The sequence below is a fragment of the Leuciscus leuciscus genome (genome assembly GCF_965113295.1).
Source record: "Leuciscus leuciscus genome assembly, chromosome: 3".
In the NCBI taxonomy this organism is placed as follows: domain Eukaryota; kingdom Metazoa; phylum Chordata; class Actinopteri; order Cypriniformes; family Leuciscidae; genus Leuciscus; species Leuciscus leuciscus.
The window spans coordinates 56,955,051-56,971,734 of NC_138727.1; the positions used below are offsets into that span (position 1 = coordinate 56,955,051).

The 16,684-nt window shown below is 37.1% G+C and overlaps 1 protein-coding gene and 1 long non-coding RNA gene across 3 annotated transcripts in view; one reads left to right on the top strand and one right to left on the bottom strand.

The window, feature by feature from the left end:
- Positions 1 to 16,684, top strand: part of LOC309493626 (hemicentin-1-like) — a 281,640-nt gene that overhangs the window by 124,212 nt on the left and 140,744 nt on the right. The window lies entirely within an intron of this gene.
- Positions 3,024 to 4,813, bottom strand: LOC309493900. 2 transcript variants are annotated; one of them, XR_014204068.1, is made up of 3 exons: positions 4,746 to 4,813; positions 3,691 to 3,771; positions 3,024 to 3,094 (listed from the first exon to the last, which is right to left on the bottom strand). It is a non-coding gene; the product is annotated as an uncharacterized lncRNA (long non-coding RNA). The 2 variants fall into 2 exon arrangements; XR_014204069.1 differs by lacking the exon at positions 4,746 to 4,813 and having other exon boundaries at positions 3,691 to 4,739.

The following is a 16,684-nucleotide window of genomic DNA, read 5'->3' on the forward strand; positions in this document are numbered from 1 at the left end:
TTCCCTCTTCATGCTTCTCTCTCCTCCACACACCCCCTTCATGTGTACGCGCACTAACCCCGCAAATCCCACCCTCTAATACTTCTTGTCTGTGATTGGCTGGAGCACTGTTTGTTGTGTTTCATGGTGCGGATGAGCCCAGTTTGTTTTTGTTGCCGTTTGTGGAGCCTGTGGTGTCTAGAGAGACCGCGTTTTTTTTACAGCGTGTTCAGGGGACAGGCAGCTAGCGGATAGTGAGGAGATGTTTGCTGTATGTGACAAAAAATGTTTTGGCCTAAAAAACGCGTGGCATCGCTTACAGCACCTTTAAACCTGCTCGAGATCTTATTTCATGTGAACAGGATTAGATTCCGGCTTTAAGCGGAAGTGATACGGGAAGTCCTTTAGCACAGCGTGATACTGTACTTTTTGAGAGATATCGTTTTTCTCGTGAGGATGTCATTTACATCATTCATTTGTTGAAAACACAAGTTAAATGTTTGACTCGTTGGAGTCGGGCTTTAACAACGGCACAAACTGTGTGCATTGCCCTGAGATTCTTTGCAAGTCCCTTACAGAACAAAAATATAATGCAATATATTACATAATACATTTCCATAAATGGGAAACTAGTGCTTATATTTTGCAATAAACATGTAAGGCAATATATGAATACACATAATATATTTAAAAAGAAGACAAAAATAGCATTACATGTAATATTCAAAATGTTTTTTCCTTTATTGTGTACATATATTGCACATACATGTTCCCATATAAATGTGAATGTATGTTCACACACATTCATGGAGTTACAACAAATTTCTAGTTCCCAGCATGCTTTGCTTCTGACTTTTAATGTTTAAAATGTTTAATGTGTGTTTATGCTGCATGATTAAATATATCTGCAATATATTACACATACATTACTATATCTGATCACATATCTATCTATCTATCTATCTATCTATCTATATATATATATATATATATATATATATATATTATGAAGTGTATTACTGAATATAAAATTACATATATTATGATATATTAGTGGATATATTGGCACATATTTATTTAGTTGTATTTCAATTATTCTTTGTAAAGAAAAGCCAGTGATCAAGTCATCTTTAGCCTGCAAGAGATATTGTTATGCAAGGTCAGTAATATTACTCTGTGTGAAATATTGTATCAGCACTTACTCTGAAGGACCTTTTGAAGAAACTCAATCTCTAGTGCCAGTTTCTTCTTTAAGTTGTCAAGTTCTATTTCTCCCCTTATTTTTTAGTTTTTTTCAGATCACAATACCAAATTTTGTTACTTTCTGTAGATGTGGACTCCTGCAACTCATATTGCAGTCAGGAATAATAGATACGCAAGTATAAATTAAGTAAAGTTGTTTACGCACTTACAGGTACTTCCTCCAAAGGACAGTCATCTGAGAGGGTTTCTTCACTGTCCTGTGCAATGGAAACAAATGGGTATTACAAAGAGTTGCTCTTTCTTCCTTTGGATTGTAAAAGTTAGACAAAGTCCACTTACTGCACATGCTTCACCACTTGCTTGGGAACAGATAAAAGTGTTGCACATTATATTCAAATATTAATGCTGATTTTATATTTGAATATTTCAATGTTAATTCAGCAGTAAATATTGTGTTAAAGTGGACGATGTTGTGAGGACTTTTATTATGACGGGGGGAACAGAGAGGAGAGTGGAAGAGAAAGAGTTATTAAAGAGAGAAAGAGGCTAAAGAAGAACTTGTCCCTGTCCGAGGGTTTTATTGCTATAATCCTAAAGTTATCTTTAGATTAAAGCCCAGAGAACACACACAAGCAAGTATTACATTATGTAAAACTGTAAAGATGTGATCACCCAGCAAACATTTGGACGTTTAATGACCGTTGAAAAGACGTCCGTCCGAGACGTCCCGTCATGGTTGAAAAATAGTTCCAAAATGGAAGTTGAACCGACGTCATTTCTGGCCGTGAATTCCACGTCTTTTCTGGCCGTGAATTCCACGTCTCTTCTGCGCGTCCCTGGACGTCTAAATGCGTCGTCATATGTGTTTAAATGTGTTGCTGCATAATTTAAGTGTATATATAAGCCTGCATATAAAATAATCACACACCTATTGTGTAACATCGTGAAAGACAATCAAGTCTTGAGGTTTAGCCTACACATCTTGACAAAGGTTCTAAAAAGGTCCAAAATTGGTCCAGTCAGACCTGAACGTCAATAAAACGTTTTAATCACGTGTACATCAAAAACAATAACACATTATTTGTGGACATAAGCAAAAAAGAAGCATGTTCTGATTAAGCACAACATTTTATTGATATTGAACAGCCAAAATTTCTCTTTATTTTTTTCAATGTTTAACATTTCGTGAGCTTAGAATTTTAAGGTTCTATCTCCACTTTTGGTTGAAATTGAGTTTTTGACAATCTGATCCATTAGGTGTTTATTAATGCCTGTGTGGTGTTATTTTTGTAAAAAAAAAAAAAAATTGTTAGTAGTTATTAATAAAATAAAAGGTTCCATCTCACAAAACATAAACCGAGTTTAAAAACTTTGATGCTTTATAAACTACAATAAACGGAGATAGAACCTTATAATTCTAAGCTCTCGATTTGTTAACCAAACTAAAATACCAATTGCAAAATACTGAATTATTATATAAAGATAGTTCACCCAAAAATGAAAATTATGTAATTTACTCACCAAATTCCAAACCTGTATGAGTTTCTTTCTTCTGCTGAACACAAAAGAAGATATTTTGAAGAATGTTTGTAACCAAGCAAATAGAGCATCCACTGACTACCATTATTGGAGAAAAAATGATTATTAATGGGAATTGGGAAGCGACATCTGCTTGGTTACAAACATCTAAACATCTTTGTGTTTAGCATAGAAAGGTATACAGGTTTGAAACATGAGGTTGAGTAAATGATGACAATTTTCATTTTTGGGTGAACTATCCCTTAAACACATTGTTTGGCTCATTTTTTGTATCCACCACCCCCAGCTCTTCCTGGAGTGTGTTTCAGGTGTTCTGCCATTGCTGCATCAATTTCAGTGTCTGTAGCATGTGGGCTCCACCTCTTCACAGCATCTAAGGGAAGAGAATATATGTCTTTTTAAAATAAATGAAAATTAAAAATTTGAGGTAAATGACATGCACTTATTTTCTAAATATTTGTATGGTCTTCAGCTAAATTCAAAACAGCATTTGTCCCCTGCCTCTTCAATACCACTGTGGTGCCCTTGAGAAAGACCCTTAACTAGGTGTGTAACAGTGAGAAAGTGAACAGGACATTTCTGATAAAGACAGGTGGGCTGTGATGTCCCCTGAATAGACATGTTTAGCAATTCTAAAATTACAAAATTTTTAAAGCAGTTACTGAAAACATACATGTTCAAATCCAGCTAAACATTTCATTCTACTTCAGATAATTTACTTTCTGAAAGAAACTCTCAAAAGGCTACATTAATAATTTACAGTAATAACTTTGACTGTATCATTAAACATACTTTATACTATGGTATACCGTTGTATAAGTTCAAAGCAACTTTTAGCCTACTAGCTAATTTTAGCCAAACTCAGTTAGCCAATTTCAGTTGACAATGTGGGCATCATTTCTTTCGGTTCATTCATGTCAAACAAGTAAAACTCTAGCACGTGAATCTAATAATACAAAATGTACGTACCCAACAGTAGATTTTTAATAATATGGGCCTCAATTCCTCCTCTCTTCGTGGTTGTTCAAACTTCAGTGTTCCGGAGTGAGTCTATGGGGAAAACGCGTTAACATCTCGTGAGATAATCTAACCTATCGCGGGATTTGGTAATGTCGGGAGATCTTTTGTTACATCTTGGCAGCACAGTTTTGGCAATTACATCCAACTCAGACATAAATGGTGACCAGATATATTTCTGTTTTACATGCATACATTCCATAAAAAAACCAAAAAAAACCCCACAACATTACCGAAAAGGTAAGGTAGGCTAAGGTTGAAATAATGACTAAAATGCAGAGGCTTTGCATTAACTTAACCACACTGGGAACTGTGTGATTATAATTTATTTAAACAAGATAAAGTAAATATATTTACTTTGTATACAATTCGTGTATTTCATAAAGATAATTCCTGGGTTTTTTTTTTCTGTCTTGCTTGACTAGATGTGTAAAGGACGTCAGTGGACGTGTATTCACAGCCTTGACGTGTAAAGGACGTCAGTGGACGTCTTCACAACCTCTTAAAAACTACTTGGGCAATTAAATGAATTTTTGCAGTATTAACCATGCAAGGATTAAGCACAGCTTTTGCATATTTCACAAGGATTCCATGATGGAGGGTCATGATGGACTATAAATGCACGTGTAAAAGACGTCGCCAGGTGACGTCCTCTCACCCGATACTATAGACGTGTAAAGGACGTCAGTGGACGTATTCACACAACTTATTAAAACTTTAATTTAATAAAAAATTTAATTAATTATTGCAGTATTAACCACACAAGGATTAAGCACAGCTTTATCACAATTGATTTCATAGAGGGTCATGATGGACTATAAATGCACGTGTAAAAGACGTCGCCATGGTGACGTCCTCTCTCACCCGAAACACAACATGGTATATATTGAACTACACGTAGCTAAAAGTCAAAATAACAATTATACATGCAACCTCAGATAACTGTAGACATGCACACATGTATCTGAATGCATTTTTAGGAAATGTTCTGTGTTACATATTTTTACCGATTTATGCCGTCATACCGCGACTATTTTTGGCCAGGGACACGACGTTGCCGTCGGACCAATGTTTGCTGGGCAATAACTCATGGCAAAATATTTTTATATTAACATAAGTTTATCAGTTTCACTTTCACAAGTCAAAGCAATGCATCATAACTCAAGATTTAACAGTTGAAATAACTGTACCAGCCATTTGGATTATAGCCCTAATTGAATGCAGAAGCAAATTATTTGACAGTTTAGTAAGATAATTGAAAGCTCCAGTATTTACCAGTAATGAAGGAGTTGCTGCTACTGGTCTCTGGCTGTTGGTCTGAGGAAGAGCTGAACCCATGGATGATCTCCACAACGGGTCGGTTCACATTTAACCCAAGGGCCAGCTCTTCTGTAATGTGGGGGTGCAGGACCAACACCTGTTTGTTTCTGCTCAGCCTTTGTCTTGGTTGCTGTTATAAACAGACAAACACATCATTTAAACTATTACAACAGAATCACATCTGACTATTGCACCGAGAGGCATATTCATCAAAGCTTGAGGCCTTAAAGTTCCACACTAACTGCAACCTGTAGATAAAATTGCACAATAGTAAATTCTAGAGGTCAACTTGCTAAAAAGTAATTGCAGCATGAGCCATTTAAAGGACAAGTTTGGTATTTTACACTTAAAGCCCTGTTTACAGATCGTATCTGATGAAATAGAACGGTTAAGATTAAAATTTGGACATATGCTGCTGTCCCGAGAATTTTAGGTTTATTTTTTTTATTTACAGGGGCAATGCACATTAATAAACATAAATGTAAACGTGACAGAATTAGCCCAAAAGGCTATTTTTCATCTGTAGACCCTTGACAGAATGTTAAAAGGTCACCCTAAAAACAGAGACAGAGCATCACACATATACACATCATATAAGAAAAAAAAAAGAAAGAAAAAAAAATAGAAATTAAGAAATTAATAATAGTAATTACAAAAAACAAAACAAATTCACGCACAACCAGAGAAATCACTATTAAAATACAAAATAAACGTGAATTATCTAAAACAAAGTAAACATGAGAGAAAGGAAAGAGAAAGATAACAACAGAAGAGAGCAACATAGCCAAGAACAATTAGTACAAAGAAGTCCATTGTCAAGAATACAATACTAATGTTGACAGTGCTGAATTGTCAGTAACCATTTTTTAAGATGAGACTGAAAAGAACCAAAAGTATGTAATCGTCTAATTGTTGATGGGACGGAGTTCCATTCCCTTGCAGCTTTGACCGAAAATACAGACTGGCTAAAGTTACTTCTTTTCAGAGGGATAATACAGTCCCCTCTTTCCCCACCCCTTGTAAATCGGTGAGCAGTTGTTCTAATATTCACAAACTGTTTTAGTGGTGAAGACAGGCTATGTATAGTCTTAAACATCAGAATATATATGTACATATTTGATCAAGTTATCCCAGCTTAACAAGTTGTATTTTTTTAATATTGAGCAGTGATGAAACCGAACTGATTTCTTATGATGATGAAAGATGATTTTCGTTCCTGTAATGTTCCTGGAATCTCCTGAGTGAGTCCTTGCGGCACAGTCGTCCTGGGTTTGTGCGTTAATGCTCGGAAGTTTGTGTTTTTGGGTCAGAAGCGTAGTTTGCGTCAGGTTCAAGCAAACAGGAATGTTGAACAATGAGATGTCGCAGTAGCACAGCAGTCCGCGGCTAGTAGAGCTAGAGTAGAGCTAGAGCGTGCGATGTCCTGAAATATTTATCGGGACAACAGCTCAGCCCGCCCCACTGTTGTGTAGAATGTACGGGGGTACAGGAAAGCCATAAATAACTATGTCCTGCATAAACCATGCCACCAGAGAGAAGTTTATTATTTTCACTCAATCCAGTGACAAAATCTGATTAAACATGTGTGAATTGTTCGCAACAAGTTCCGTAACAAGCATTTAGAAAGTAGCTAGGATTTGCGCAGGCTTTAGTTAATTTTACCAAATATTAAAGTTCATAGTCCTTTAGCGCATTCAAATGTATTGAGTTAAGATTAAAACGTGATATCAATAGAAAGTAATTTTCTGATAAATCATCGTACACGGATGCACTGTTTTGTTGTATGCACAGATTTTGAGGGTCCTTGTCTTTGTTTCGCGGCATTTTTTATTTATTAACATACATTTCAACATACAAAAACGTACGCAAAAACGCACATTCGCAACTCTTGTATATGTTTTCTTTAGGTGTAGAGTAGGTGGTGCAGACAACAGAAATTTGTCTACCAGCTTCCGAGGAAGTCTCTTGAATGTGTAAGTTCAAAGTGTAAGGAAAATAGACAAGCTACAATAGATTGAGAATGGTGATGGTAAACAATTTCAAAACGGGGTGTTTCAGAAGAAATGCAAACAAAAACAAAGGTGTCCAAATGTTACGTGCTAATATTTGGTCTTGTTACAGAGTCAAACATGCGGTTCAATAACAATGTTCGATATATAGCCTACAAGAATCCAACTCAAATGCGACTGAGCTTGTTTCACATATAACTGTTGATTGGTAGATGATTTATCTAACAATCGAAATTTACATTATGTTAAAACATTTTGGCATTATGCCGATGAGACCAAAAACTGCTTACCACATGTTTTCAGAAAGAAGAGCAATTAAGACAAAAATCACAACATCTGTTTTCTGGATGGGGCCTAAAAGACAGATGCCTAAAACTCGGGTGTGGACAGAATAAAAAATTAAAAAAAATGAATCTTTCACATAAAAATACCATTATCAACTGCAATTCATTAGCTTAGCCGTTGTTTAGCGACACACATACACAAAATAGCTGTGTATCTACGACTGTGCGGCGAAATGCACCTCTTTAAGTGAAATAGACGAGTTTGTAGTGTAATACTCAACATTCACGTCGATGTTTCGTAGCCATAGCAGAAATATGATTTGTTTAGTCTTAAACACTCTCATACTAGAATTACCGTCATTTAATTCTCTTTATGCAATATTTTTCATAAATTCCTATATGAGACTATATACTTTTTGCAAACTGTACAAAAACAAGATGTGAACAGCGTAATCGACTAGTGTGTAAAAAGCCGATTACAAACATTCAAAACTGATGACAAGTGGCATTTCTGTATTTTATTTATTTTATAGTTTTCTGTGATGGTCGTGTTTAGGTGTACATGATTGAATATGCAGTTACGGTACAAAAATCATTATGGCTATGGAAAGCCATAAAAATTGAAACCCCGCATGGACAAAAAATGCTGATTGAATCTCTTCATATAAATGAGATTTAAGACAACTAAGTACAGTTTTTCACCAATCTAAAGTTTTTGAACAGACATTGTTTAATAACAATTATACTTTAGGTCACCGTTAAACAAAATCATTACAGTAATCTTCTAAAAGATAAATAGAAGATGCGTATGTATTCAAACTTTAAAGATTTCATTTAAACAGTCTTTCATTTTAAAAGATCATATTTAAACTTTTACGATTATATTTTGAAATGAATTTAGTATAAAACTCTGGATGTACTCTGGAACGCAGACTAGATTTACTGTGACATGAGGCTCCTCTGATCTGTCACCCGATATCCTGAAGCTATCATTATTGTCAAGTAACTTCTTTCTCAGAAGACGCAGCGCTGATCGGAAGGACCTTATAAGTATCCTATCAGCGGGACAGTCTCTAAATGTTTTCATGGTTGCTCTCTCTGAAGATAGTCCTATGTAGTCATTTTTGTTGTAACTCTCTAAACATGTAAGATGGATTTTATTGTTTTTGTTTATCTAAAACAAATGGTTTCAGTAGATATTTTTTATAACCATTTAAATTATATACTTTTATAAATTCACTGTTACCTATGGAATGCGGAGGAGTAGGAGGGGGGTGTCAGGATGTAGAGGACGCGCGCATAGACACGCCTCTGTATGCCTGTTTGACTGAGTATTCGCTCAGTTATTGTTCATTTTCGGACGTTTCAGAATGGACTTCACTGGCAGAGAGAAGGCAGAACTCGCTTCGTGTTTATTTTTCTTTATTTGGCAAAAAGCACAACACTTTGTTTTTATTGTGAGTATAAACAAAAATAATACACATTTAACAGAATCGATTGATGTATGAAACTCCTATGGAAAATCAAAGTCAACAGAGTATTTATGAGTTTCTTTTACACTGATTAAAAAAAAGCGAGCTGGTATCGCCGGCGATACAGCCGACCTCAGGGGGTTAATCTCGGAATTCTTGACATCGTCTTTTCCACCACTGGAGGACATCATTGGGTCTGTGTGCTTCTAATCCATCCAACTTGACCTTCAAATATCTCGCTATTTCGGAATCGAATGACACGTCGCTGTCCATGGTATCATCAGCATCCTCCCATTCCGCAAAGTCTTGAAAAGTCCTTTTTGATGGCGGCGGTTGTAGGTTTTCCTCTGTGTTATCCTCATCAAACCCCAACTCATCAACTAGCACTTTGACGGCAAGGATCACAGCTTGTCTTTCATTATCATCAATCATTTTTAACTGACGCAGTTTGGGAGTGAGGAATGTAGCTATTTTGTAGAGCATATGAATTCCATGTGGTGCCGAATTTTTCTGCGACATTAGTTCCTCCAGACGTTGCAGACAAGTGGATGCAATTTCACTGAGAATGCAGTCAGTCCTGGCTGCCTCGCAGTGGTTTCTTAGTTTTACGGACCACAGAAGTACTAGAGACGCACTCAGGGCTGTATTATCTGACTCCAAGTCATTGGTTGCGTCTTTGAACGGCTTCAAAAAAGTCACCAGGGTTTTAAGAATATTCTTGTCAATGCACCCTACTTTGTCATACTGTTTATTATCCAGCAGGATTGTTGCAATCTCATCATACTGTTGAAACACAGAATCTAGCATTTCAAAATTAGAATTCCATCGTGTTTCCACTGACTGCTTTAGAGACTTACTTAGCTTCACTTGCAGGCCGGAATGTTTGAAGTAGGTGACAAGTTTTTTCACGTCTTTCAGAAGTTGGCCAACTTCGGGTGTTTTGTCCATCACAGCGGACGAGAATGCATGTGAAAGAATGGTGTTGGGTAGGGCTGGGCGATTTAAATCGCGATATTGTTATGTGCATCTCATCAGTAAAGCCGGTTCCTTGATTAGTAGTAAATCACCATCACCTGCTTTCAGATGAAGCGGCATTTACTACAAAGAACCGTAGTTAACTGACAAGCTGAGCCAAATCACATCAATATCGCGGACGTATCGCCAGCGATATTTAATGCGATATGGCTCAGCTTGTCAGTTAACTCCGGCTCTTTGTATAGCCTACACAGCAAAACCTCCAGTGTTAAATTAACACCCCTGGGAGTGTATGAGTCCACACTCAAGAGTGTTTACGTTAATGAGATAACTAAGTGATTAATTTAGTGATGATTGAGCATTATTGAAGACACCTGATGTTAACAAGTAGAATCGCTGAAGGAGAAAATCGCAAATTGTAAGTTACCATTATTGTGATGGGTAGTTGCTTTAGTTGGGCTCTGACCCTTTCATGTGTACTTTAGGTTTTGTTTGGCGGTTGTATCTGAGTTAAAACTGCGAGTTGAACAAAGAAAAAAAAGTGATCTTTGTTGGTTATATTATGACAATCATCATTTGAACTTGATCACTGAGCTCATTAAGATCCTTCTTTCTGACTTCGATTTATGTTGTTGGTTACAGCATAACTGTGAATCTGAATAAATGGCCAGAATTTTTGATATAAAGGATTTCTTAAAACTTGTTTAAAAAAAAAAATCATTCTTTTAGGCACACACAGATGTCAAGATTCAGTCTATGCATCTCAACAATGGTGAGGAGCAGAATATTCAATGAGGAAAAGTAAATTACATAGACAATTCAGATCATAATTTATTCATACCGCAATGCATGATGGGAGCCATTAATGAGTTGTGATTGGTGGCAGCCACTGCAACATGCTTTATTATTGTCACCACCATTGTTGAGATTCACAGGCTGATTATTGATGTCTGAACGTCTTTTTCATTAGAGCAATGTTTATTAAATATTTTGAATTATAAGTAAAGTCCTGATAATCATAGGCTGAAAAATCACAAAACTGCTGCTAACAAGTTAAACTAAACTATCTTAATATGTTTCACTTTTCAGATCACAGTATGATTATGTCAAAACATAACCAACACTATAAGATAACATTTTACTTTGTTCATTTAACTGTTATAAATCAATAACAGCAGACAAACAACAGTAAATATTAAAGTAAACATATAATGGTCTAGAGCCCAACTAAAGCAAACACCCATCACCTTAATGGTAACTTACAATTTGTGCTTTTCTTCTTCAGTGATTCTGCTTGTTAACATCAGGTGTCTTCAATAATGCTCAATCATCACTAAATTAATCACTTAATTATCTCCTCAGCCCTAAATGCCGCTCCATCTGAAAGCAGGTGATGGTGATTTACTACTAAATCAAGGAACCGGCTTTACTGACGAGATGCGCATAACAATATCGCGATTTAAATCGCCCAGCCCTAGTGTTGGGTACGTGAGCACTACAGTTCAGTCTTGTGAAGACGCATAGAGCTGCGACCATGTTCGCTCCTCTGTCAGTGACGAAGACAAGTTTCTTTGCCTGTGAACTATCAATTCCAAATACTCTAAGATTTTGAAATAAGAAAGCTCGAATGTTGTCGCCAGTTTTTGAAGTGCCTGCATCGAATGGGGTTGCAAAGAGCACCCTTGACACCAAGTCGTAATTTGCCTCTATGGCAAATTATCTGTATTGTGGCTGACAGAAAGGAGGTTTTCCGATAGTTTTCGGTCCAGATGTCAGTAGTCACTGCGCAACCATATTTCGCAATTGTATCGGTCATGTCATCGACAACAGCTCTCCTTAGTGTTTGTGCCCTTTCACTCAGATTTCGTGACAATGTTGTTGGATGAGGCAACATTTCCTTCACATCGAACTTTCCAATCTTGGCTGCTGTGTCAACGAGGTGCTGCGCTAGTTTAATGAAACCCTGGCCAGAGACGGTGTCATAAGGTCTTAGGTCGGCACAAACAAAGTCAACACATTTTTCTGTTGTTACATCTTTTAGTGCACTTGACACTTTCGACTGACTTGCCGTAAACGTCAGGGAAGTTTGGCCTCTCAAAACGGTGCACACATGACGCTTCAGACCTGAAGTTCCAGACTTGTGCCCGCTGTATGTGAGTATTTTGCTGCATTTGTCACAGCTTGCAAAAGGAAGGTGCTTTCCATCGCTGTCGCATAGTACTGAAAAACATTTCCAAATATCAGATTTTCCTTTGTTTGGTTTTGTAGTTTTGCATGTTCCTTTCTTTAATAACGAGCTAATATCTGTAGCACTAAACGATCCACCTGAGTCATGCGGTGCAGACATTTTGCCTCTGTGTAGTAGGCTTGGCTCGGCTGTTCCGCGCCTATGAATGAACCACGCGAGAGTTAGCTTCCGTTAAATCGTTTTTATTGTTGCTCCTTGTTGCTTGTGCATTAAATAAATAACGGTTTATTTGTTTTTAGTTATTTTATTTTGTTAGATATTTCCCGCAAATAATTTAATTTTCCCGCAACCCGCACACAATAATAGCTTGCCGCCCGCACCCGCATTCACCCATCAAATATTGTCCCGCACCGCACTCGGTTGCGCTGGGTCCCGCGGTAGTCCCGCAGGAGTGCAGGCAAGGCCGCATTAATGCACGGGCTTACCTGGGCTGAAGCCCAGGGGCCTCCCAAGTTCAGGGGCCTCCCATGTTCAGGTTCATGATGAGCTGAAAAGGTCCTCTTTTTTTTTACTTGTCAGATTGTGTCGCTGTATGTCGCTAGTCGCTTGTGGGCGTTGGTATTGCTGTCGCTCTAATGTTATTGTTATGGTGCGTTCACACCAAACGCGAATAGAGCGTCTGGCGCGAGTGATTTCAATGTCAATGCAAAGACGCGTTTACGCGCGTCTAGATGTCCCGCGGCGCGAATGAGGCGTTAGACTGCTCGTCTGGCCACATCTATACAAAACACCATCACAAGTGATATTATACAACTATACAATTTTAATTTGACTAGGAATTAGGCTCAAAAGAAACAGTATGCTGTTGGGAGAGTGTTTTTATATTACCACACAGCAGTGTTCAGGGATTAAATCATTTACTAGATTAACGATCGATCAATCTACAAATTAAACTCACTCATACTGTCATAAATTACTAAACCGTCATCCGAATTTGACAAATAATAAATTGTCTTGTCCCTAATAGTCAACATAATGCAGGGGAAACTGTAAAATGAACTGCAGCAGTGCTAAACTTGCATCATAAAACTACAACACTCGAACTATAAATGTATGAATTAAACTCACTGAGACTGTCGACAGTTTCTTTTCCATGCATTATTTTATTATATCCATGTTTGTGGTTAGTTACAGTCAAATCATATAAAACAGTGAAATCGCCCTTGAACTCTTCTGTCTTGCCTGCACTGCACTCGAGACGGTGACGGGAGCTGAGCTCCACTGAAAGGCTTCTTTCCTATTGGTTGTCGCTCGCGAAAATCGCTTCTCATTTGCATAAAGTTGAAATTTAGTTGCTGTGTGTGGTTGTTAAATAAAGTGTCTTGTGTTTATGTGCTCAGTGAAATGTTAATAACAATAATAAAATTAAAAACAATATGAAAAAACTCACTGTTGTAGGTCTCGAAAGAAACTAATGCATTTTGTGATGTAGATTACCTAGATAGGCTTTTACACTTTTTAAAAATGAGACTATAAATCGAGGGGATGGGGGGCCTACAAAACCTCTCAGCCCCGGGGCCTAACATTAGGTTAAGGCGGCTCTGAGTGCAGGTCTCTAGACTGAAGCACAGGCTCTACTCCTCAACACAATGGTGACACACAAAACTCAACAGAAACACTTTAAATCCCAACAGAACATTAAACACTAACAGATCTCTCAAGATCTCAGCAGAGGAGGATTAAACAACTCCACAAACAGCATTACCAGCTTCACTTATTACTAACCAGACTGACTTTATTTCTGTCACACGTCTACAGAATCTCTCTTTGAGAATTAACCGAGGTTTAAATGTTGATGTCTTGAAAGAAAAGAAAAAAAAAAGAAAAACATGGGTACCATTATGGTGATCAGTGTTTGCTTTAGTTTGGGCTCTTCACTCTTGACTGTTTAACATCAGTTCTTTGGTTGCTTTAAACTGTGTTTCAGATGTGTGTTTGTAATGGTAAAAAAATTGTAAGACAAACTAATGAGATGATTTTGGTCACTTTTTAGTATAGGGTATAGTCATCATGTAGTGAGATCTGAGCAAAATCTGCATGGGGAACTTTTTAGTTCTAATGTGAAACTCCATTTCTACATCGGATTATCTCTTGGGTTTACTGGATTTTGGCTATGAAATTACATCAAGCAATTGTAAAAGAATATTGTAAAAGAGTAAAAAAAAAAAACTTGTGCACTTCCTGATTCACTTCACCGGATGGGCGTACAGCTTTAGAGCCACATACTCAATACTGCCAAAAGGAAATAACAAGAACCCCACCTCTTCTTGTAAATCAGGGCTGTTTCTGTCAGACAGAGCTCTGTGTACAATCACTTTCACTTTTCACTGCAGAAAGACTTGATTCACTTTACCAGATAAACAACAGCATTAATGTTCTTTAATAATAGGGGACATGATCAGTAGGGTTGCTTATTTAGATTGCAAGATATGTGTTATGATTTTAATGGATACTCATATCCAAGAGTGATAGAACTAATGACGAATGACATTTTCTGGCAGAGAATTTCCTAAGAAAACTTTCTTTGACATAGAATATAGAAAAAAATACTAGTAACAACAAAAACATTGAGGAAGAAATAGCTTTAGTTAAAATATTTTCTAATATCAATATAATTATGTTGATAATAGCTTGGAGATGTTGTGTAAGACATCATGAGACCCTTATCAGCCTTAACTGGGTGAAAGAGCAGCACTGAGACAGAAAATGAAAATGAAAGTGAATACAAGGTCAGTTATTTTCCTCACAATATATTCACAGTCATTTTTTCATTTAAACTGAGCTTATTCTTCATGGAGAAGCTGATGTGCATTTTAAAAAGTTTAGTAAATAATCTTAAGTTAATGTAGGTGTCCCTTTCAACAAAGAAAATTTCCGTTGGAGGACTCATTGCTCGTTGATATTACTGCGCTACCGGGAACGGAAAGGGGGCTGTTTACATTTGGTTGTATGGTCTTTTAGGTCTTTTCTCTCGGTTCTCTGTCTCTCAGAAGGCTAGCGTGAGCAGAGCAACGGAAGTTTCGGAAGAGCGGAAGTTTATACGCGGTTGTGAGGTATCTGAAAAAATAGTTCCACTATAGAAAAATAAACGGATTGAAATCATACATTGCGCCGATATATTTGTTTTTAATCATCAACGAACACCACTAACCACTCGGTGAGTTGCACAGTTTTGAAAACGAACGTTAAGGGTTGTTTTAAGGACATGTTTGTGCATGGCCATAGACTCCCATTCTAAAGCAGTCATGGGCAATTCTAAAATAGTAAAAAAAAGTCGAGACAGGAACCATTGTCAAAATTTCTTTGTCCACCACTCTAGTTCATCCAAAACAAGCTACAAAATAGACTCAAAGTGTTAAATACCGGAATTGTCCTTTAACAGAGACGTTACAGGATCAGACAGGGTTAATAGTTCACAGCATCATCCAAAACTGAACTCCAAAAAAAGCATTGTAACATTATCACTCCCACCGTTTGTTTTCCGTTCCCCCAGTGTGTATATAAACCCCCTTGAGATGATCTAGTCCAGGGATGGGCAACTGCGGTCCTGGAGGGCCACTGTCCTGCAGAGTTTAGCTCCAACCCTGATAAACTCTCCTGTCTGTAGCTTTCTAGTAATCCTGAAGACGTTGATTAGCTGGTTCAGGTGTGTTTGATTAGGGTCCCAGATAGATAACAACCATCAAAATAATGTTAATGTGTCAATGTTAATTGTACTGAATCAACATCACTTTCAAATCTCCAGCAATTAATGTTTAGTTTTTTATATATTTTTTTCATCATTAAATAATTGGTGATGACATTGAGTCAATGTTACAATGTGATGTTGGTTCAACATCATGCTTGCACTCTCAGAAAATGAAACACCACAATTACAACTGACTTAATGCCACACAGCCTGAAATCAACTGCAAATAAAAAAAGACAATACATCTCTCAAGATCTCTGCAGAAGGTTTTTTTTTTTTTTTTTGAGAATTAACAGAGGTTTAGTAGTTGATGTTTTAAAATGTTTGGTCACCATTGTTGTGATCAGTGTTTACTTTAGTTGGATAGTTTAATTTTGTTGCAAAAAAAAAACAAGGATAAACAGGTGAAACAATTTTCAGCATAATAAGAAGCAGAATAGTTTACTAATTTTCCACCTCAATAAAAGTGGATATTGTTTTCTTGCAACAGATCAAATGTTCAGAATTTTGGTTTTTAAATACATAAAATAGTTTTTTTTTTTTGACAACCACGGACATCAAGAATCAGCATATGAAACTCAACAATGGCAGAGCCCGTCTACGGAGAGCCTTGGCACTTCCTATTAGCCCCATTGTATCGATCTTGGTTGCAGTTCCATTAGTATTCCACTGGAGGTGATCGCGGGCGAGTGCAGACTGAATGGGAGTCAATGGGGCTAGACGGCTAAATGTGTCTCTTTCACCCGATTGCCGTTGAGAAATCTCAGATTTTATTGTAGGTTTTGCAAGTTCAACATGGGTTATAGGTCGAAAGTTGAATGAACGAGTACTTATTTATTTTCGATTTCTTACAGGTTGAGTTGTTGTTACCCATAACACGCTAGCATTCTGCTAATGACGTCAGCATTCTGACGTCATTGACATTTTAAAAGACTTTTTAAACCAAATAA